At 37.3% G+C, this 23,233-nt stretch overlaps 1 protein-coding gene across 1 annotated transcript in view; it reads right to left on the bottom strand.

Moving 5' to 3' along the window:
* Positions 1–8,116, bottom strand: part of Grip1 (glutamate receptor interacting protein 1) — a 666,343-nt gene extending 658,227 nt beyond the window's left edge. Inside the window, exon 1 of the mRNA XM_078053199.1 lies at positions 8,018–8,116. The gene's annotated coding sequence lies outside the window, so the exon portion shown is untranslated. The remainder of the gene's footprint in view (positions 1–8,017) is intronic.
* Positions 8,117–23,233: the final 15,117 nt, after the last annotated feature.

Raw genomic sequence — 23,233 nt, 5'->3', positions numbered from 1 at the left:
GATCCAGGCAAGAATCAGGACCTATAGAACAGGAATTTCATAATCTGAATTTTTTTAGGATACACTTACTCTATATAATGCTTTTCAATAAAAGCAAAAGACTAAACATAATTAAAAGATATCTTAGGCTTTGTACCTTTATGAAACTTCCAAATAAACAAATGGCTAAATCCGAGGAGTTAACAATCATGATGAGAGTTGTGACTTGTGGTGCAATTGGCCTTAATATATCTACACTGTGACAAATAAGAATTTATTGCCTCTACATGCCAGGCACCATAGGGGAGTTTGCCCCTGGTGATTCTGCAAAGTAGGTGTTAATAGGCTTGTTTTATGGATGAAAAGACTGAGTCTCAGAATAGTTCACTAGCAAGCTGAAAATCAGGCTCTGCTGGGAAAGGGTGGGTCCAGGATTCCAATCAATGTTTGTCTGATTCCCCCCAAAATGGTTACAGCATGCTGCCTATTTTTTTCTTTTCTTTGTCTTGGAAAATATAATCTCCATACCTTTGTGGTTCAAATCAGCTGTTACAAATTACAATGACTGAACACGACAAAATGAGACTCTGGACAAACTAGAATTTTAATAAAAAGAGAAAAATGTGACCCACAGTGCTGAAATGGTTTGCTTCATCGATTCGCAAATGCTCACTTCCCTCAGTTTGATTCCGGTCACACCTGAAGTGAGCAGGCAGCGTAAGTTTCAAACGTTAAGGAAAATGTAGGTTGGTGTTTTAAATAACTCTTTAAGATATATTTTTTGTGCCTTTTGAAGGTACCTGCAGGTAAACATTTAAAACATTTAAGCCTTGTCCACATCACTAGGAAAATCACTTGAGGAAGAGACAGACATTATTGAGAGTTGGATAATAGAAGAGTTTAAGAAACGTGTCATTTGTTTTAAATGACTCTTGTGGTCTAGAAAATGTAGATTCCTCATCAAACTCTTTAATTGAAATCTTCTTAATACCCAGGTTAAGTCACATTAAAGAGAAGACAAAGAATCTGTTTAAATCACTTTGCTGTAATAGGATTTTGAGGATAAGAACCTAATTTAAAATAAATGGGCCACTGGCTAGATTTAGACATTTCTGTCATACAAATTTCTGCTCTAAATCTATTTGCTATAATGGGTTTTGATTTATTGTCAAGTGGTCAATTGTTTTGGTGTTGTACTTCTCTTCACATAGGTCTAGTAATGATGAGTAACTAGAGAAGTCTCACTAATTACCCAGGGCCTGTTTTCAATAATGATAAGGGGAGAATTAAACATAGATGTAAGACCTGCTCTAAGAAAGTAACAACCCCTCAAATGATTTCTACTCAGAGAATTAAGATGCAGAAGCTCAAACGTTCATTCAGCAAATATGTATTCAATACTTATGTGGGCCAGGCACAGTTCCTGGTGATTAAGACACAGATGGACAGACTGAAAAAGATCCCTACCTTGCAGAGTTTGCTCTCTGGTCATGAAAAACAGACATGTTTTCTGATACATCAGAGTTAAAAATCTGATATATCAGAATTAAACAGGTACAATAAAAAAGTGACAAGGTGAATGTATCCTGAGAAAAAGAAAAAAAAAAGAGTCAGGTAAGAGGCACTGAGAATGTGGACAGGTGACATTACCAGTTTGGACAGGGAGGGATCAAGGCTGACCTCATGGTGAAGGTAACAGAGTCTCAGACTATGGAAACTGGAATTAGGTTCTAGATGAAGCTGAGCAGGACCAGACAGTCTTCAGTGTGATGCCTACTGCACTCCAATTTGGCTCGAATTTTAAAACAAATATGAAAAGAACAGAGAAGAGAGATCAAGGATTTTTTTTTCTTCAAGAGAAGATAGATACAGAGATAGAGGTAAATGGTAATGAGATGATTGTCCATTGGGGTAGCAAATTACTCAGGCGTAGTGTCCGAACATCAGCTCCAGACAAAAAGGAGATGTTCAAAATTACCCTTGAACATTCCTCTAAAAGGTGCCTTTGGGAAACCATCTCAAGCTGAGCGCTGCCAGGTTTTCTTTTGGCATTGGAATAGATTTGGATTTCTTTGGTTGAGTAGCACAGATAAAATAGTTGATTTGTAGTGTAGAGGCCTCATTGAATGTTTAAATATGGAAAGATGTTTACAAGGGAACAGAGATAGACTTAACTAGTGGCAGATCCATATCACTTGCCTCACTCTATGGAGGATGATCACTGAGGAGGATGGCAGGAAAGTGCTATTTTAACATCTATTTCACTCCCAAGCAAGCATAGTTGAATTTGTATAAATTATTTAAAATAATCATTTAATGAAATGATTCTACCTAGCAGGGCTTGTGCTTACCAGCTGTGATAGGAGTGTCTCAACTTCCCTCTCTCTGCCTCTCTGAGTGACCACCTGACCTCTGGTGATCTGTTTTCAAAGGCCTGACAAAGCTACCAAAGTAGCTTTGGACTATATGGCAATTTCCTTTGTCCACTGTTGAGTAGGGTTATCTCTACCAAATTGTTGAGACCAGCACTCACCTGAATATTTTCCTCTTGGTTTATTTCATTTAGTTCAATAAAAAACTAGTCAAATAAATGAGTTAGAGAAAAAAAACTCTGGCAACATATCACAATTCATTTCTCCACACTTGTTTCCAGGTCCAAAATTAAGACAAGATCTAAATTAAGGAAACTACTAGAGACAGTGAAAGAGTTTAGGGAGAGTTCACAATATCATGACGTGTGAAGACCCCTGGTTTAGTTATTAACTAGAATTTTTCTGATTTCGTATGCATACTCTTCTCCTTGGGGATAAGAAATAAGAAGATTAAATTGTCTTTGTCTAAGCCACACATTACAAGCTTAACCAAGATTAGCCACATTATAACAACTAAGATTATGCATTCAAGATTCCAACTCCTTAATTTAAATATTTCACAAATTGAAGTAGACTCCTCAAAATGCTGCAAACTAAAACCCAAGCAAATAACTAAGTTGTAACCAATGAAACACAATTCTGAGTACTTTCTTTTTTCCCCCTTTTCCTCCTCCTATCTCATCTTCCTTTCCTTCTCTGTCTCCTTCCTGTGAGGAAGGATAGAAAAGTTACAGGAGAAACAATTGAAATTTAGTTTTCTTTCCCTATAAGAGTTCCTAATGTCAGGACTTTTTAAAAATTCTCAAAAAATATTGACGTCCTTCCAAATTTTCATTCTGGCATCAGTGAGAATACTCCCCCTTCCCTCACACACAACTTAGGTATATCTTTGGGAAATCTTCAAAGTTTATAAATTGGTAATGTGAACTCAATTCCAAAAGAAAAAGAATTAAAATGTACTGCTCCATCCTGGCTGACTGCCAAGTTTCCAGTTCTTCGGCAACTTTTTGTAAACAGGATAGCCCTTACTAAGAACTAATTTCAGGGGCTAGGGTTGTGGCTCAGCCATAGAGCGATAATCTAGCATGTGTGAGGCCCTGGGTTCGAACCTCAGCACCACATAAAAATAAATTAAAAAAAAAACAAAGATGATATTGTGAACTAAAAAATAAACATTAAGAAAAAAAGAACTAATTTCAGGGCTGGAGCTATAGCTCAGTGGCAGAGTGCTTGCCTAGCATGAGTGAGGCACTGGGTTCAATCCTTAGAACCACATGAAAACTAACAAATAAAATAAGGCATTCTGTCCATCTATAACTACAAAAATTTTTTTAAAAAGAACCAATTTCACCTTGAGCTTGAAATTATTAAGCTAGATTTGGTAGCAAGGATTGGTTGCTTAAATATTTTTTTAAAATTAAAATTGTTAATTCATATTAGTTAAATTTATGGGTTTCACTGTGACACTTTCAGGAGAGAATACATGGTACTCTGATCAAGTCCTCTCTCTCTACTACCCTTATCCTTTTCTTTCACCCACTCCTCCTAATCCCTTTCTCCTTCCCCTAGTGGTCTCTTCACTACTTTCAGGTCATTTAACAAAACAAAACAAAAAAACAACAACTTCATGTTTTACATGTAGAAGAAAACATATGATTCTTGAATTTTTGTGTCTGACTTATTTTGCTTAATATGATAATCTCTAGTTCGTCAATGTTCCTGCAAATGACCTGATTTTTTTCTTCTTTATGTCTGGATTATGTTTTCTTTATCCATGCATCTGTTGACAGGAACCTAGTCTGACTCCATATCTTGGGTACTGTGAGTAGTGCTGTAAAAAAACATGGGTGTGCAGGTATCTCTTTTGTATGCTGAGTTCATTTTCTTAAGGTAAATACTGAGGAGTGGTATAGCTTGATCATATGATAGTTGTTGTTCTCCTTTTATTCCTCCTCCTCCTCCTCCTCCTCCTCCTCCTCCTCCTCCTCCTTCTTCTTTTAACATTCCCACCAATTCATAAGAGTTCCCTTTACCCCACATTCTTGCCAGCTTTTGTTACTTATTTATTTATTTTTTGTAACAGCTATTCTGACTAGAGTGAGATGGAATCTCAATATAGTTTTGATTTACATTTTCAGGGTGGCTAAAGATGTTGGGTATTTTTTCATATATTTACTTTACTTTTTCATATATTTACTTTTTTCTTAAGAAATGTCTGTTCAGATCATTTGCTCATTTATTGATTGAATTATTTGCTCTTTTGTTCTTTTTTTATATTCCGGATATTAGTCCTCTATCAGATGAATGGCTAGCAAATATTTTCTCCCATTCTGTAGGTTCTTTTGGTCCATTGATTTTTTCCTTTGCTGTGCAGCAGCTTTTTAATTTTACATAATCCTATATGTTAACTATTGCTTTTTTTTTCTTGAACTGTTGGAGTTATACTCAGGAAATCATTGCCATTGCATGTGCCAATATCTTGAAGCATTTCTCCTGCGTTTTCCTTTTGTAGTTTCAAAGTTTCATGTCTTACATTAAAGTCTTCAGTCCATTTTGAGTTGATTTTTGCACAAGGTGAGAGATAGGAATGAAATGTCAGACTTTATATGTGGATGTCTAGTTTTCCCAGCTGTCTTTCCTCTAACATGTTTTTGGCAACTATATCGAAAATCAGTTGGTTGTGAAGACATGGGTTTATTTCTGGGTCCTATATTCTATTTCATTGGGGTCTGCATATATATTTTTTAAGAATTTCTTTTATACTTGTAGATAGACACAATATCTTTATTTTGTTTTTTTATAATTTTATGTGGTGCTGAAGATTCAAGCCAGGGCCTCACACATGTTAGGCAAGCACTCTACCATTGAACCACAACCCCAGCCCCTGTCTATCTATTTTTATGTCAGTACCATGCTGTTTTTGTTACAGTGGCTTTGTAGTATAGTTTGAAATCAGGTATTTGATGTCTCTAGGATTGCTTTTTTTGTTCAGGATTGCTTTGACCATTAAGGATCTTTTATGGTTCCATATGAATTTTAGGATCATTTTTTCTAGTTCTGTGACAATGCCATTGGTGTTTTGGTGGGAATTCCATTGAATCTGCAGATTGTTTTCAGTAGTACAACAATTTCAGCAATGCTAATTCTCTCTATCTATGAATATGGGAAGCCTTTTCATCTTTTAATGTCTTTTTCTTTCTTCACTGTTTTATAACTTTCATTTTATGAGTTATCACTCCCTTGATTAAGATTATTCCTAGTTTTGTTTTTGTTTTGAGGCTGTTGTTTCCCTGATTTCTTTCTCTGGGAGTCCATTATTGGTGAATAGGAAAGTTATTGTTTTTTTAATGTTGATTTTGTGTCTTGCTCCTTGGCTGAATTTGTTCATCAGTTCCAAGAGCTGTTTGGTGAAATCATTAGGGTTTCTAAGTATAGAAGCCTATCACTGACAACAGTGATAAGTTGACTTCCTTCTTTCCTATTTGTACCTCTTTTATTTCTTTCTGTTGCCTGGCTGCTCAGGCTAAAATTTCCAAAAAAAAAAAATCAAACATTTTACTGTTATTATGTTGAATAACAGTGGTGGCAATGGACATCCTAGTTGCTGATTTTATAAAAATGCTTTCAATTTTTCCCAGTTCAGTATGATGTTGGCTATGGGTTTGTTGTACATTGCCTTTATTATATTGAGGTTCAATCTTTCAATTCCTAACTGATTTAGGATTTTATCATACAGAATGTTGTTTTATCAAAGGCTTTTTCTGCATCTATCAAGATGATGATATCAATTTTATCTTTGATTCTATTTATCCACTGTATTATGTTTGCTAATATGTCTATGCTCAACTATCCTTGAATCCCTGGAATGAAACTAATTTGATCATGGTGTGTAATCTGGTTGCCTAAATAATTTCAGAACTCTTTTTAAGATAAAAAATTAAGGAATGAAATAGCTTTCTAATTAGGAGTCTATGATATAACTTAAGAAATTTCAAATCCACTGTAACTCCGATGAGAGAATGAGGAGTGGCAGTTGAGTGAACAGCTGAGTGGGAACACAGGCATTTATTAGAATTCACTGTTTAAAGTGACAAAAAGGGAGCTAATGCATAGCAGCTTCTAGGCCATTGCTAGAAGCCACTGCAAATCCTGATATTCCACAACCATGTGGGGAGGACCAGCAGGGCCGTCTGCCTTGTCAAGGAATAATTTGCTAGAGAAACCATGCCGTCTTACAGGAAAGAATTCACCCAAAGAAGGTCAAGGTGTACAAACTTGGCCCAAGGACAATGGGTCATTGTGGGGGGTGAGGCAATTCTGAGGTTAACAAGGATTATATTGCTGAGGTTACTCTCTGGCCCTACTTGCATCCAGACTAGTACAAGTGTCTAGGAGGAAGAGTGTCTGATAAGAAGCTGATCAAAAGTGTTATAAGACACAGACAAAGCAGTGTGGTTCTGTGGCCTGTAGCAATATAAGCCAAGTGTGTGTGTGTGTGTGTGTGTGTGTGTGGTGTGTATGGGGGATTACTAAAATCAGCCTGAAGGCAGTTGGTACATGTTATAGCAATTATATGCTAGGAATGCCATTTGGATCAGCCAGCTGGGATTCTCTTATCCAGTGTTTTATGGGTGAAAGGGGAAGGACCATGTCCACCTGGCTGCTGGATATCAAAATAATCTGACACCGGAGCAAGTGCTCCAGAGAAAAGGGAGAGCAAAGGCTCCCACACCATAGCCACGGGGTGGAAATCCGGAGCCTATCAAGAGACACACTTTTGGATTTCCTCAGCTGCTCCAATAGGTCTGGGAGGGGGCTAGCATTTCCCAAGATTCCTCTGGAAGGGCCAGATCAGACAGACACTTTTTTGTTAAGACCTCTTAATCCTGTTCCTCAGCCTCCACCCCCTATCCTCTCAAAGTTTGTGGGGCCTAGAGAAGTACAGAATTATGTATGAAAGTACCTTTTATTCAGGAAGCTCAGTTCCTTCTCTTCTCCATCCCCCAGCCCTAACACACTCACAGTGCTCAAAAATGATAATATTTAATGAGCCTCTACAAGATTCAAAGGGAATACCACAACACTGAAACCAGCCTCTTACTTTAGAATTGTTCAATATAGTTGAAGAGAGAATATATGCTTTAAAAATAATAAAGGAAAATAAAACAAGAAGTACAAATTAAGATAAAGGATTCTATGTGGGCATTGTGTCACACTGGATTGTGCAACTATTGTGTTACTATTGGATTCATTCTGGAAAGGATTCTCAGAAGAAGTGAGAGGTTAAAAAAATGTTTGGAGAAGAATGTTTTTGTGTTTCTACCTGTGACAAAGAAGTACCAGTCCCCTCTGTGCAATATTAGTTCAGGCAGCAAGTCAGATATATGTCTATGTGCACACACACACACACACACACACACACACACACGCATGAGCAAACACACAATAAAAGACGGAGTTATCTGAAGTGGGTAAGGTCATTAAGCAGCACTTCCAGCAATTCCCCAGGGTATAATCCACATTTCCACTGCCCTCCTCAGGAGATGACAAAGTAAGTAATAGCCATGAAAACTTTAAGTGCCCATATTTGAATCTCTTGGGCACTATGAAGGAGAAATCAGGCCCTGGATCCATTCAAAATCCATTCCATAAAGCTAAGTACTCACAAGGTGGGAGCTGAAAGCAGTCCGGCTATGTCAGACCCTCAGGTTGCAATCCAAGTTTCCTCCCTGTGTGATCATGGAGAACGTATTGATCTTTTCTCTGAACTTGGACTCCTCATCTGTAAAACAGGGACAATAACACCTTGAAGAATTGTGAGGGTGGAATATACATAAATCCAGCCAACCATCTGGCTTGCAGTTCTGCACATGAGCAGATGAATTCCTGACTATGAAACTGGCTGACTGCACAAAAAAAAAAAAAAATCATTCTGGAATCCAGCTTCCCTCCTGTGCCCCAGCCCTAGACTCACACTTCCTTCTGAATCAGTGGGTAGATCATTGACCCCACCTGTAGCAGCTGAGTGCTGATGTCAAGGTCATCACTAAACTAAGTGCCTAGAAGTAAGGAACCTGAGAAGCCCCACTCTACCCAGAGTCACCACTTCCTGTGTTCTGTCAATATTGAGGCCACTCTGGAGGCTGCTGTCAGCTCTGAACCTGGAGCCTGATGCTGGGCAAGAGGGAACAGGGAGATATTTAAGCCCTGCATCAGGTCAGCTTCTTTTGTGTTCTTGTGCTCAACTGGGATCTGGCATTGGGACCACTTCTTGTCTTTGGTGCCTCTTTGTAGTTCTAGCTGTTTCATTTCTTTGGAATTAAAAAGGCGTGCTTCCCATTAATATGAACAAAACCCTGGGATGTTCACACAAACATCACACATGAACCCTCTCTTCCCTAAACTATCACTTAACGATGCTTTGAAAATGATGATATTGAATCAAACAACAGTGGGATGTAGATATTGGTTTTTCTCTTATTAATCTAAGACCATATATGTTTAACTTTTTCAAAATTAGTTGAAGGTAGAGTTAGGATACAATCCAAGTTTTATTGACTTCAATGTCCCTATTTTCCATAGCTCCTTAATTACAGACAGAATTTCTGATGGACAAAGTCCCATCCTATGAATTTTTGTACTTTCAATATCTTAATGGTCACTAATGCATATGAAGTGCTCAATTATAGTTTGCTGAGTAAATACATGCATAAATGAATACTGAGTGAAAGCACAAGGCAATAATGAAACCACTCACTGATAAAAGGGCTGCTCCCATTTCAATAAATACTCTTCAGAAATACAATGGGGAACATGTTGTTGATGAATGATGGAAGCTCCAATTAATTTTGCAATGTACAGCAGAAGGTGATGGACAGGAGAATCCTGGGAGGGGTGACATATCCAATCTAGGACACAATATGCATCAAAAGCCTGAGCAAAGACAGGTATGGCTTTGTGCAAGTCTGCCTGGACATGAACCAATGACGTGACAACAGGAACTGCAGCAATAGGCAGGCCTGACAAATGGCTTCGGCAGTTACATGTGTGTTGGCATTAAACAGTACAAGAGTCGAAACAAAGAAAGAGTGAATGTGCTAAATATTAGAGAGGAAGTGAAATATATTGCAAAGAGAGGGGAAAACTGCTGGGTGTGGTGGTGCATACCTGTAATCCCAGTGGCTTGGGAGGCTGAGGCAGGAGGATGGTAAGTTCAAAGCAAGACTAAGCAACTTAGCCAGGCCCTAAGTAACTCAGTGAGACCCTATCCATAAACAAAATACCAAAAAGGGCTGGGGATGTGACTCAGTGGTCAAGTGTCTCTGAGTTCAATCCCAGATACCAAAAAAAAAAAAAAAGAAAAAGGAAAAAAAAAAGAAAGAAAGAAAGAAAGCAACCAGGAGAAAAAAAGCTCATTGTATATGAAGGGAAGGAAGTTAACACACAATTGTATAGATCAGGAAATGAAAGAAATTTCTATTTCTCTGTTCACAATACAAAGAAATGATAAGCTCCTCCTGAGCATTGTGGAACCTGCTTTCTCTTCCCAATACACACCCCCTAAATTTCCTTTTTGTAAGAGATACCTTAACAACAGTTTGAGAAGATGCAAGTGTTTTTCCATCAATAGAAAAACATCCTTAAGAGTTGTACTATAGGCACAAAAGAACTCAGAGAAGACCTAGGAATCTAAGGAGCAAGATAACAAAGAAAGCATTATACTCTCTCTGATTATTGACATCTATAAATCCTACAATTTCACTCTGTTGTGTCATATTACAACTCATTCATAAATTCATTTGTCACCAGTATTTACTAAATCTTCCTGAGTAACAATGTTGCACTATGCCTTTAAGGAGCTTTCCACCATTGGAGGACAGTGGATATGATTATGTACCTTATTACAGATAAGATATATGGATGCTTTCAGGGAAATAAAATAATACTGTATTTATAGCATTCTAACATAACTCTGTAATACTTCCCAACATCTTACAGGGATATATTATTTAATAGCTTTTTCATATGACAACAGCTATATTGATTACATTTGATTTTTATTATTACTGGTTTAAAATAATATATTCCAATTTCACAACTCTTGTTAGCAAAGACATGTAAATTTTTAGGAGTATTATGTCAAATCTGGGGAAACATCTATCAAGTGTCTTTTATGCATGAGTTATAAGATTTCAAGGCTTTTCTAGCTTTTTTTTTTCCCCAACAGTGGCTAATCTTTAAGTCTCTTTGAATTAATGATATCATTAGGCTGTTGTCATTAATGTCTTCATTATGGTGGTATATCATGAGCTTTATTTTATTTTCCTTGATGTCAGTTATTTTGTGTCACATCAGCAATAAATTTAATAGTTTTTCACTATGTCCACATGCTTCACTCCTTTTAATTAATTAGATTATCAAACAAGGTCTAAAACCTTTTATTAATTTTATTCAAAATTTATCTCTTAAGAATAAATTGCCTTTTAAGTGACAAAATAATTTCTATAGATTTTATCACATTGCTTTATCATGTTTTGTATTTTATTGATTTTATTTGAATATTTTATATTTCTTTACTAAATAGCCTTACAGATGATTAAAGGTGTTTTCATATACATCTAAATCAGAAATCTGTAATTTCTTACTTGTTGTTTTAAGATGTTCCTAATGGTTTTTTGAGCTTTATTAAATTGTGAATAAACTTTTGTTTATATCTTCTTTGCATCTTGAATAGTTCTATAAATGGGCAAAACCAGGTTGCTGCATTTAACACCCCCCACCAAAAAAAAAATCCAAATTTAAATACCCCACTTTAGGAGATGAGCTGAAAACCATACAACTTACAAAATATCAAAGTAATCAGCAACCTCAGGAATAATGGGGCCATCTTTTTCTTCAACAAGATTAAGGAATTAGCAGCATACAAGACATGCTGCAAACTTATTGATGATCTGAACAATAAGATCTTTATCCTTAGAGATCCAAGATGGCAGGCTAGAGGGAGGCTGCATTCTGTGTTGCTCCATGACCTGGGATTCAAGGAGTGGGAATACTGTTTCTCTGCAAGTTATTAGAGGGCCCTGTCATCTGCTCCCACTCAGGATTTATGACCGCTGTGCCCGTGCAGGTCTCCATGCCTCAGCATCAGTGCAGGACTTCTGGCCACTTGACCACACAGGACCTCCCACTATGCTGCCCAAGCAGGATCATCAGCATCAGCACCCACAGAGGACACCTGGCTGCCATTTGTGCAGGAATTCTGGCCTCTGATCCCATGTAAGACACCCGGCCACTGCCCATGTGCAAGACCTTCAGCTGCCACTCCTGTGTGGACATCATTACTCTAAGTACATGTATGAAGACATGAATGGTGTAACTCTACTTTGTGTACAACCAGAGACATGAAAAATTATGCTCCATATGTGTACTATGAATTGAAATGCACACTGCTGTCCTGTATTACAAATTAGAATAAATTTTTAAAAAGATCTTTATCTTCATCTTTATAGCAGCTGACTTATCACAGTCTTTGATTGCAAATGCTGCATAGTGGCATGTTATAATGCAATAGATTTGTTTCACTTTGTTCAAGTCACATGGGTGCTTTTAATTTAGCAAAATAAATATAAGTATATAATATATATTCCACTATATCCAAATTAAATATACAAAAATTCAGTTTCTTAGCTATTTCCCCAAATACTTATGTCAATTCCAATGCCACAGAACACAAGGTGTCTTGTGACAGAGGAGAAGCTCTGGTAGAAAGATGCAATGTTCTTAAGTGATTTTGAGGTTGAAAGATATTAATTTTCCAAATTTATGAAAAGGTAAATAACCTTACTTATAAAAACTCAAAACTCCTTTCTTTCCTTTCCTCACTTCCTTCCTCTCTTCTATCTTTGTTCCTTACTTCTCTCCCTTATTTCCTGAATAATTATTCCAAAATCCACTAGTCAGGACCAATTCAGGCAGGTACTTATTAGATATAGTAGCAGCAGGAGCAGCAGCCCAGCATGGGGTAGCAAAGCCTAAAGGGGGTGAAAGATAAAGGGAAATGAGTAGATATAGACCATGGAGCCAGGAATGGTGAGAGGATTGTCCAGGAGGTTGGAGTCTAGGAGTAAAAAGGAAATCTGAGTTTTGGGTAAGGTGAGAAGAGGTAATGGTAATGGTTGTCCAGAGTAGGGTATCAGAGCCCAAGTAAGATGAGGAAAAATGCATGTTTGGGTGTGTCCAGGCAAGGGGTGAGGAAGCATCCAGGTGGTTGGGAGGTGGGAAGGAGAGAAAATTGAGCATATGAAGGAGGAGTTGATCCAATGGCTCAATAAATAAAAGTCTTGATAATAAGGTTTTTCATTGTCAGAGAACAGAATTATAATATATTAATTGACAATTAAAATGAGCCATATAGTACTGGGTTAGAATGGGACGTACTGGTGTGAATTCATATGTAGAAAGATATAAATATAGATTTGAGCTTTGAGCATGCATATACACATCAATTGTTTAGCCTTTTCTGAGATGTGATACCTCAAAGGAATGAACAGCCCTAATGCCCAGATCTTGGTTTCTCAATACCATTTCAGGTTCAAAGCAGGGAAATTACAAGATAACTTGGACATTCAGTTGTTTTAGAAAGCAAAAAATACTCACAGAATGATGGGATGTGTCAGAATTTAGAGGAGCCTGCTTGAAAGGGCTTCCACTGGCCAAGTATGGAACAATTTGAGATCAAAATAAGGCATGATAACAACAGATTATTTTTCATTAAATAAAATAAGAATGGTTAATTCAGTCTCAGACTGAAGGAATCCAAATAGACTGAAAAGTAGATACAACACATGATCCTAAATTGAATCCCTTTGCTATACAGCATATGATTGGAAAAATCCTCAAAGCTCAGATTGGATCTCAGGATCACCTAGTAGCAATGTATCAATTTTTGCAATTTCTCTGTCATTTAAAATTTTTAAAAATAGCTACACAGACACATGAATATGTAGCTACAGTCCCTCAGAATGGGTTTACATATGTGGGTGTTTTTACCCATAATCTTTATGAATTTTATGATCAATCTGTTTCTTCCTATAAGTACTTGAACACAGGATACACTCCTAGAAATAAAGGCACTCACTAAATCCATATATACAGGTTGTTACAGCATAAATTTGTGAAAATGTGTTTCCAGTTTCCTGCTCTGGTAATTCTCTTTTATTGTCTTCTACTTCTGGAGTCATGATGTGTGTCCAGTCTAAGCATTTTCCAACATAAAAATGCTGGTAAATCCTCCTGGTCAGCATAAACTTTATTGCAAAAGTTGCTTTTACTAAATGTTCAATTGAACAAAATACTGTATACATCCACTTCTCAAATGTCAAGAGAATTTCACCAATCCCTAATGATCTGATGGCCATTACTCTATGGAGTTTCCATTGTTGCCTTGCAGATACCTGAATGTTAAGTCCAGGGAATTATTTTCCCCTATTCCTTTGTGATCAGTTCAAGGATACAACATACATATCTCTAATTAGCCATCTTGGGTCCAAATTGTTTGCCAGACCATCAAAATAAATGACTGACAGAAAGACCATATTGGAATAAACCACACATTGCAGAATATATACAACTTAGGAAAGCACATTCAAATCTCACTGGCCAAAAGTGTTTGGCAGCCTTTTAAAGAAGAGGAAAATGATTTGGCAAGCACATACCATAATACTTTATCAAAATTGAAATTTTAAAAAATATCAGCATTACACGGATGGCTGTAAAAGGCTTTTTGCTGGTGGGAAGTTGGTTGAGGTCAGTGTATTGAGGATTTTCTTTGGCATACCAAGCAGGCTAGTGTTATTCCATAAGCAAGAGTGCTGCTGTAATGGTTTCAGTGGATCACAGTTGTGTCTAACATCTTGTGCCATTGTCCTAAATGTGGAAAACCTATAAAAAACTTAAATTGAGCTATCTAAGCCACTTAATGGTGACTTCAAGATATTATACTTCTAGAATTCCATTTTTAAAAAATTTTTTAGTTTTATTTTTTAGTTGTTGATAGATCTTTATGTATATGCAGTGCTGAGAATCGAACCCAGTGCCCCACACGTGCCAGGCAAGTGCACTATCGCTGAGCCCCAGCCCCAGCCTCAAGAGTTCCATGTTTTTTAGAAAAGTAATAGCTGAATGATTGGAGAGTTTGAAAATATTTTTAAATTCATCATGAAAATGGCATAAACTTTACTGCAAAAGTTACTTTCACTAAATGTTCAAGAGAACATAATATTACATGTATAACTGATGTAACATAAGGAATGCATTCATGAAAGTATTTTTGGAGCTAGGTTGTCATTTTATTTGGGGAAATGCACTATATTTCAGATTATCAACATTAAAGTAGCCATCCTAGTAAGAGGACATGGGGACAATGTGCACTGTATGGAAATGTGCTGTGTACTCCACTGCTGCCTGGTGAACTTGAGTGTATTGCTGCTGGTGGTCATTTGTTGACAAGTGATCATTTGTGAGCTGCTTTCATATTCCAAAGAATATATTAGGAAAAACACTTAAACTGAATGCCTGAGAAAAACGAATATTTTGGTAAAATTTTGGCTATTTTTGAAGAATACATAATAGTTATTGAAAAGATTAGCACATATTATGGATATCGCTTACTGAAAAAAGTTATAAGAGATAAGTGTTTAAGATTTGGTTATAAATTCTGGGCATTGTGTGGTGTACTGGGATATTGCTAGAATTTTGATTTGTATTGTGGAAAAAGTGCTTAAAAGGGACCAAATAATGTTCTTTTGCTTGGGAATAAGGCAGTTCTACAAATGATGTAAACAGTCAAGAATCCATAATCACACTGAATTTTTTCAGCAACCTATTCATTGGTTATAACTGGTTGGTACATCTTTAAAATATTGCATTACAACCTATAGGCACCATGAGGGAAAACAGATAAAATCAGTGTGCTCAGAAACTGACAACATTGATGAAAGTCAAGCAAGAGGGTTGTATGATTACACATTTGATACAGATTCTCATTGTAAAATGGCTAGATAATAAATCTGTTATTGTTGGAATGAACTTGATAATGGTACCCGTTGGCAAAGTTCAATAATGGAAAAAAGAAATAAAGAGTAGAACCAATGTGCCTCAACCAAAGGTAGTAGGTACTTAAGCAATTTCAATGCTGGTATGAAGAAACACGATTGGTTGGTTAAAATATTCAACTTCTACTAGAGTTAAAAAATGGTACTGACCTTTGTTCATTTGAATAATTGACATGTATATTATAAATGCATGGTTTATATTTTTTGAAATTGATGGAAATGTTTCAAAACCTAATTGTGATTGTTGCACAACTGTATAAATATGCCAAAAATCACTGTCAACTAACATCGAGTGAATTTTATGATTTATGCAAGTTATGCCTCCTTAGTAAAACTATTTTAAAAAGCCAGTAAATAAATAAATAATTGATTATTCATGAATTTGTGAACAAAGACAAGAAATAACTCATAGATTTGTTGAATTTTGAGAGACATCTGCTTGGCATACCTAAAACGATCAAAGCAAAGAGAGGAAGAAAGCACAGCATGCCCAGACTTAGTATTATCTAAGATATCAGACAGGACCTGAGAAGCTGTATAATTCTCAAAGGGCAAGAACAGCTGATGTCAAAGCAAGCATTATCATGTAAAACTGGCAACATATTGTCAAAAAATGTAATGCTCTGTTTGTTTCAAGTGTTTTACTTCTTTCCTTCAAATTAATTGTTGAACAGGTCGTGAAAGTCACTTCTTTGTATAATGTGTAATGTACAAATGGATATCATATTTTCCAATGTTATATATGTTGGATGGCTTATGTGTGTATATACTGTACTGTTCCAGTGTTCTATTTATAGAATAATCTGTATGTTCATTCTTAATGGTAAGGAGGGATATGTAAGCTCTAGATTATTATTTCCAATTTATTTTATTGCACCTGTGTCAATTTCATTGAAAGATTTGCAAGGCCAAAAACTTGGCATTTAATGGGTTTAAGAAAGAACTTGGAGGAAATGTGTGGAGTAGTCTGCAGTAGGAAGTGTGGAGATAGAGAGACTGGTAGGAAGCTGTTACAACATCCAGATGGCACAAGATCTGATCAACGGCAGTAGGATTTGAGATAAAGGAAAAAGTTTGCTAAATGTGTTGTAGAATAAATCACTGGGGCTCAGTGTCCCCTTCAGTATCTTAACTAATTTAAAATGTTTGGATTCGAGCTTGAATGGCTTGGGAGAATGGTGAGAGCAGCAGATTCAGTTGGCTGCCTGTGCAGCCATTCACACCATAGAAAAGTTGCTGGTTACCTCCCAGTAGACCTCATTCCTTGGTAACAAAGCCCTGAACAAGCTGAAGATGGCATTTAGCAACTCTCCTTTACAATGTAAGCACAAATCTTATCTGAAATATCTAGGAGCTCTCCTTAAAAGAGAGAGGTTGTATCTGGGTATAGTGGCACACACCTGTAGCCCCAATAACTCAGGAGGCTGAGTCAGGAGCATCACAAGTTCAAGGCCAGCCTCAGAAATTTAAAGAGACCCTGTCTCAAAATGAAAATGAAAAATGGTGTGGATGTTGCCCACTGGTTGAGCACCCCTGAGTTCAATCCCCGTACCACAAAGGGAGAGGCTGGGCCCTTCTCTTTTATTTCCTTAATCCTGCTGCCTAGAATGCAGAAGAGGTAGCTGGACTGTGGTATGGAAGGCTCATATAGAAGAGCAGAAAGCTCGGAAGGAATCTCTAATATCCCTCTTCATTTCAGGAAGCCAAGACACTTATCTGCCTTTAGATTTCTTCATAAATTTTAAACGCCTCTTGCATTGGGTCTTTGTTCATACCATCCAAACCTAATCATTACTGATTCAATACTTCCTCTATTTTCAAAAAGAATTCTTGCTTGTCTCAGACACCCACCTTTCTCAAGGTGGGGCAAGGGAGGCAGGCTCAGCACACTGATTCCTCCATTTTTATTTTATAGTAGATGATATTGGAAAGTGCATGTGATGCAATTCTGGCCACGGAGATAAGCGAGTAATCTCCACTCCTGGGGCAGATTTTCTTTGCTGACAAGAAACCACACAGGAAAAGAAATGGCCCCTATCTTTTTCAAACAGTTATCATCCTATCTGGCTGTGATGTCTGGAATTAGGAAGCCATCTCACGAGTGACTAGCCTAAGGATTAAACCAACAGAGCAAGAATAGCAGAAAGTAAAAATAGAAAGAAGCTGGGTCTTGCTTGAGGTCATTTATCCTCTGAGTTAACTAACCAAGGTACTGGGCTCTCTCCAAAATTCTCATTGTGTGAAATAATATATTTTCCTTATTGTTAAAATAATTGAGTTTGGGTTTTATGATAGAGTTGAAAACATCCACACTGGTATTTTATTTACCCCCCCCCCAACACCTCAAATGGGGACATGTGTTAGTGGGGGGATACAGTAGGAGCATTTTATTTCTAAAAATTTTAACTTCAATGATTTGTTATGACTAGCAGGAAACTTGAAAAAGCAGTAAAGCAGAACATGAGCATGTGTGAATCATAGATATATAAATGGTAGTTGGAGCCAGGATTTAGAAGAACTCCCAAGGAGCACATGTAGATTAAGAAAAGAGCTATGGATAAATGCCTGGGAAGCAATTTCATTTTCAGCATGAGCGAATGAAGAGTTAGAGAAAGGACAGCAAGAAAGTGGACAAAAGCAAAGAGTGAAATCACTGAAGGATGGTGGAAAATTGCTACAGAGGAGAGGCCATGAATGCCCCTGAGACTGTAGTGTTAGTAAACAGATTGAAGAGGAGCTTGTTTACAATGGACTGAGGAGGCTGGGAGTATTAGGTACCTTGGTGGTTCTCCATCTTTAGAGTAGTTTTGCTTTACAAGGAAAATGGCAGATAGTTTTATAATTGGAGCTTTGGGGGCTGCATTCTTATAGATAGATAGGTAGATGGAGAGAGAGATATATCTATACTTTTATTAAATCTATTAATTCACCTAGAAATTCATTATTATACAAAACCAACATTAATTTCCAAGGTTTCTAAATATTTCTAAGAGAGTCAAGTTAGGGATTGAAGATTCTGAATATGCCATCACTAAAAAACCCCACCAACCATTCTACATAATGTGGTTTCAGGTCAGGTGACTGCACACTTCTAGCCAGAAATAACATGTCCTTGAAGCCACCTCATTTCAGGATGAGGCCTCATATTTTGTTTGGGCTTTTGAAGGAATATCATTGATTGTTTCCTTCACTGTGGGGAAACTTTTTAATTTGATACAATCCCATTTATTGATATCTATTTCATTTCCTGCACTTTTGGAGTCTTACCGAGGAAGTTGGTTCTTAAGCTGATGTGATGAAAGGTTGGACCTACATTTTCTTCTAGTAGGTGTGGGGTCTCTGGTCTAATGCCTTGGTCCCTAATCAACTTTGAATTGAGTCTTCTTCAGGGTGATAGATAGGGGTTAAATTTTATTCTACTACATATGGATTTCCAGTTTTCCCAGAACCATTTGTTGAAGAAGCTATTTTTTCTCCAGTGTATGTTTATGGCACCTTTGTCTAGTATGAGATGACTATATTTCTATGGGTTTGCCTCTATGACTTCTATTCTGTCCCATTAGTCTTCATGTCTGTTTTGGTGCCAATACCATGACATTTTTGTTACCCCAGTTCTGCACTATAATTTAGGTCTAGCATTGTGATGCCTCCTGCTTCACCTTTCTCACTAAGAATTGCTTTGTTAATTCATTTTTCCAAATGAATTTCATGCCGTTTTCTCTGAAAAACATCATTGGAATTTTAATGGGAATTGCATTAAATCTGTATAGTGCTTTTGGTAGTATGGCCATTTTGAGAAATATTAATTCTGTCTACCCAAGAACATGGGAGATCTTTCCATCTTCTAAGGTCTTTTTTCCTTTCTTTAGTATTGTGTAGTCCTTTATAAAGGACTTTCATCTCTATTGTTAGATTTTTTCCCCAAGCATTTTATTTTCTTGAGGCTATTGTGAATGGAGTAGTTTTCCTAATTTATCTTTTGTCTGATTCTTCATTGGTGTCTAGGAATGCAATTGATTGATGGGCATTAATTTTATATCCTGCTACTTTGCTGAATTTGTTTATGAGTACTAAAAGTTTTCTGGTGGAGTTTTTAGGGTCTCCTAAATATAGAACCATTTTGTTGGCAATCGGAATATTTTGAACTCTTCTTTTCCTATTTGTATCCCTTAAATTTCTTTCTTTTGTCTAATTGCTCTGGCTAGAGTTTCAAGAACTATAGTGAATAGAAATGGTGACAGAGGTCATCTCTGTCTTGTTCCAGTATTTAGAGGGAATGTTTTCAGTTTTCTCTGTTTAGAATGATGTTGTCTTGTGTTTAACATATATAACTTTTACAATGTTGAGGTATGTTTCTACTATCTCTAGTTTTTCTAGTGTTTTGAGTATAAATGGATACTGTATTTTGTCAAATGCTTTTTCTACATCTATTGAGAAAATCATTTGATTCTTCAGTCTATCGATGTCATGAATTACATTTATTGATTTCTGTATGTTGAACCAACCTTTCATCCCTGGGATGAACCCTACTTGATCACGGTCCACTATCTTTTTAATATATTTCTGTATGCTATTTGCCAGTATTTTATTAAGTATTTTTGCATCTATGTTCATCAGGGATATTGGTCTGAAGTTTTCTTTCCTTCATGTGTCTTTGTCTGGTTTCAGTATCAGGGTGATACTAGCTTCATAGAATGAGTTTGGAAGGGTTTCCTTCTTTTCTATTTCATGGAATAATTTTTCCTTTCTTCTTCATGAAGTAGCTCTTTGAGTATGTTTTATACTGCAGGCTTTCTAGTTGTAAGTTTTTTTTAACTTTTGCTTATCATGGAAGGTTTTTATTTCATTGTTGTTTTCGTCAGCTTTTTTAACTGCTGTGACTAAAAGACCAGACCAGAACAATATTAAAGTAAGAGTTTATTTGGAGGCTCAGAGTTTCAGAGGTCTCAATTCAGCAGGCTTCATTCCTCAGGACTAGAGGTGAGGCAGAGCATCATGGTGGAAGAATGTAGTGGAGGGAAGTAGCTCACATGAAAATCAGGAAGCAGAGAGACTCCACTTGCCAGATACAAATATATAACCCAAAGTCACACCCCCAATGCCTCACCTCCTCCACCCCCACCCCACCAGCCTTCAGTTACCACTCAATTAATCCCCACAGGTGATTAATTCACTTATTGGGCTAAGGCTTTTGTAATCCAATCATTTCTTCTCTGAACCCTCTTGCAATTGTCTTGCATGTGAACTTTTAGGTTGCATGTGAACTTTTCACATTCTTTTCCTGGCCCCCCAAAGCTCACACTCATCTGACAATGCAAAATACATTTAGTCCATTCCCAAGAGTCCCCGTAGTCTTAACAGTTCAAAGATTGCTTGAAGTTCAAGTCCAAAGTCTTCTCTGAGGGTTAAGGCAATCTCACATTATGAACTCCTGTAAAATTAAAAGGCACTGAGTAAACATTTCCATTTACAAAAAATAGAGGCATAGAAAAATGGGATGAGACCAAAGCAAGACTGAAATCCAGCTGGACAAAATGGTCCTACAGGCTGGATCTGGCATCTGCAGCACAAGGCATGATGCCCTCTCCAAAGGGCTTCTGTACTTCCAACCCTGTGGCCTTGTTGGTTGCAGCCCAAGTGGACTTTCTGTTGGCTTGCCTTTGCTCAATTTCTTCAACCTTCCTAGGATGTTGACCCATGTTACTCACATTTCTTAATCTTGGGGGTCTTCATTGCAACTTCAGCTTCCTCCTCACACCTCCATGATTTCCCCTTTTATGGGCTGCCTACAAGGGCTCTGACCCTGCTGCATTTTGCCTAGCCTCCCAGGATTTCCTTTGAAATCTTGGTGGAAGATTCCATGAATTCCTGACTCTAGTATCCTGCATTCCTCCAGAACCAGCACCACATGGTTGATGCCAAGGTCTGCTGCCATTTTGAGCAGCAGCCAAGCCTCCAGGGACCCTGGCTGCAGAAGGATCCGAGTGTCTGGGTGGCTGAACAAGTTGAAAAAACTCCCTAGCTCCCCTTGTGCAAGAAGGATTCCCCAATGATCTTTTCTCAAGGAAATTTTCACTTTTATTCCCTTGAGCCTGAGATGGGTGTGGTCTTGCCAGCTCCTGAGATGCCCTCAAGTCATCTGTTTTATTGTCTCTAAAAAGGCTGTAGGATTTTCTTAGTGGCAGTAATGTCTTTAACAACTGTAACTCCCTTAGGCTCAGTTTTACTCCTGCCTTTCGAGTCCAAGTTTTTCAAATCTTCCTGCTGTTTTCTTCTCTGAATATCACAATAAACTTGGCTAAAAGCCACTTGCAATACCCATGCCACTTCCTGAATGTTATGAAGCCTAGGCATTTCTTCTACCAGATTGAGAAGTCCATCACTTTTAAAATCAGCCCCATAGAAAGTCGCAAGACATGGGCAAAATACAGACAACTTCTCAGCCAGAGCATAACATAAATGGCCTTTAGTCCTATTACCAGTAATATCCTCCGTTTACACTTGAGCCTTGTTTTTACTGTCCACTGTCTTATTGGCATTCTGGTCTTTAGGCTACCCATCAGAAACAGCCATTAAGTTCAACTTACAACAATCAAATCCATTTCCAGTTTGCAATGCTACATATCTCAAAATTCCTCCAACAAACTCCAGAAAGCTCCAATAGCTCTTGAACCACATGGTTTGGTTAGTGAGAGCAATGACCCCATTTCTTGGTGCCAATTTCTGTTTTAGTTAGCTTATATACTGCTGTGACTAAAATATAAGGCCAGAATCATATTAGGGGAGGAAAAATTATTTGGGGGGTTTCAGAGATCTCAATCTACAGACAGCAGGCTCCATTCCTCCAAGTTGGAGATGAGGCAGGACATCATGGTGGAAGAGTGTGGTGGAGGAAAGCAGCTCACATGATAATCAGAAAACAGGGAGAGAGAGAGAGAGAGAGAAATAGAGAGAGACTTCACTTGCCAGATACAAATATATATACTCCAAAGCCATGCCCACAATGTCCCACCTCCTCCAGCCACACCCCATCAGCCTTCAGTCACCACTCAATCCCATCAGGTGATTAATTCACTGATTGGGTTAAGGCTTTCATAACCCAATCATTTCTTCTCTGAATCTTCTTGCATTGTCTCACACATAGCTTTTGGGGGACAACTCACATTCAAATCATAACAATCATCAATTCTAAAGTTTAATTTTGCTGGGTAGAGTATTCTTGGCTGGCATCCACTTTCTTTCAGAACATGATATATATTATTACAAACTTTTAGGATCTGGGTTGAGAAATCAGCTGAGATCCAGATTTATTCCCCTGTAAATGTGACCTGCTGTTTTTCTCTGGAAGCCTTTAAAATTCTACCATTCTGGGTGTTAGGCATTTTCATAATAAGGTGCTTTGATGTGGGTCTGTTGTAATTTTGTACATTTGGGGTCCTATAAGCCTCCTATATTTAATATTCCATTTCATTCTTAGGATTTGGGGAAATTTCTGATATTATTTTATTGAAAAGATCATGCATTCCTTTGGTTTGTATATCCAAGCTTTCATTTATTCCAATAAGTCCTACATTTAATCTTTTATCCCATATTTCTTGTAAGTTCTGTTTATGGTCTCTTAACATCTTTTCAACATGGTCAACCCTTTATTTTCAAGATTATATAGTTTGTCTTCATTGCCTGAAACTCTATCTTCCAAGTGGTCTAGTTTGTTGGTGATGTTTTCCATTGAATTTTTAATTTGGTTTACTAGTTCCTTCATTTCTGCTT

The sequence above is a fragment of the Ictidomys tridecemlineatus genome, chromosome 6, assembly GCF_052094955.1.
Source record: "Ictidomys tridecemlineatus isolate mIctTri1 chromosome 6, mIctTri1.hap1, whole genome shotgun sequence".
Lineage (NCBI taxonomy): Eukaryota > Metazoa > Chordata > Mammalia > Rodentia > Sciuridae > Ictidomys > Ictidomys tridecemlineatus.
The sequence above is the reverse complement of the archived record's forward strand: the minus strand, read 5'-3'. Positions and strand labels throughout refer to the sequence as shown.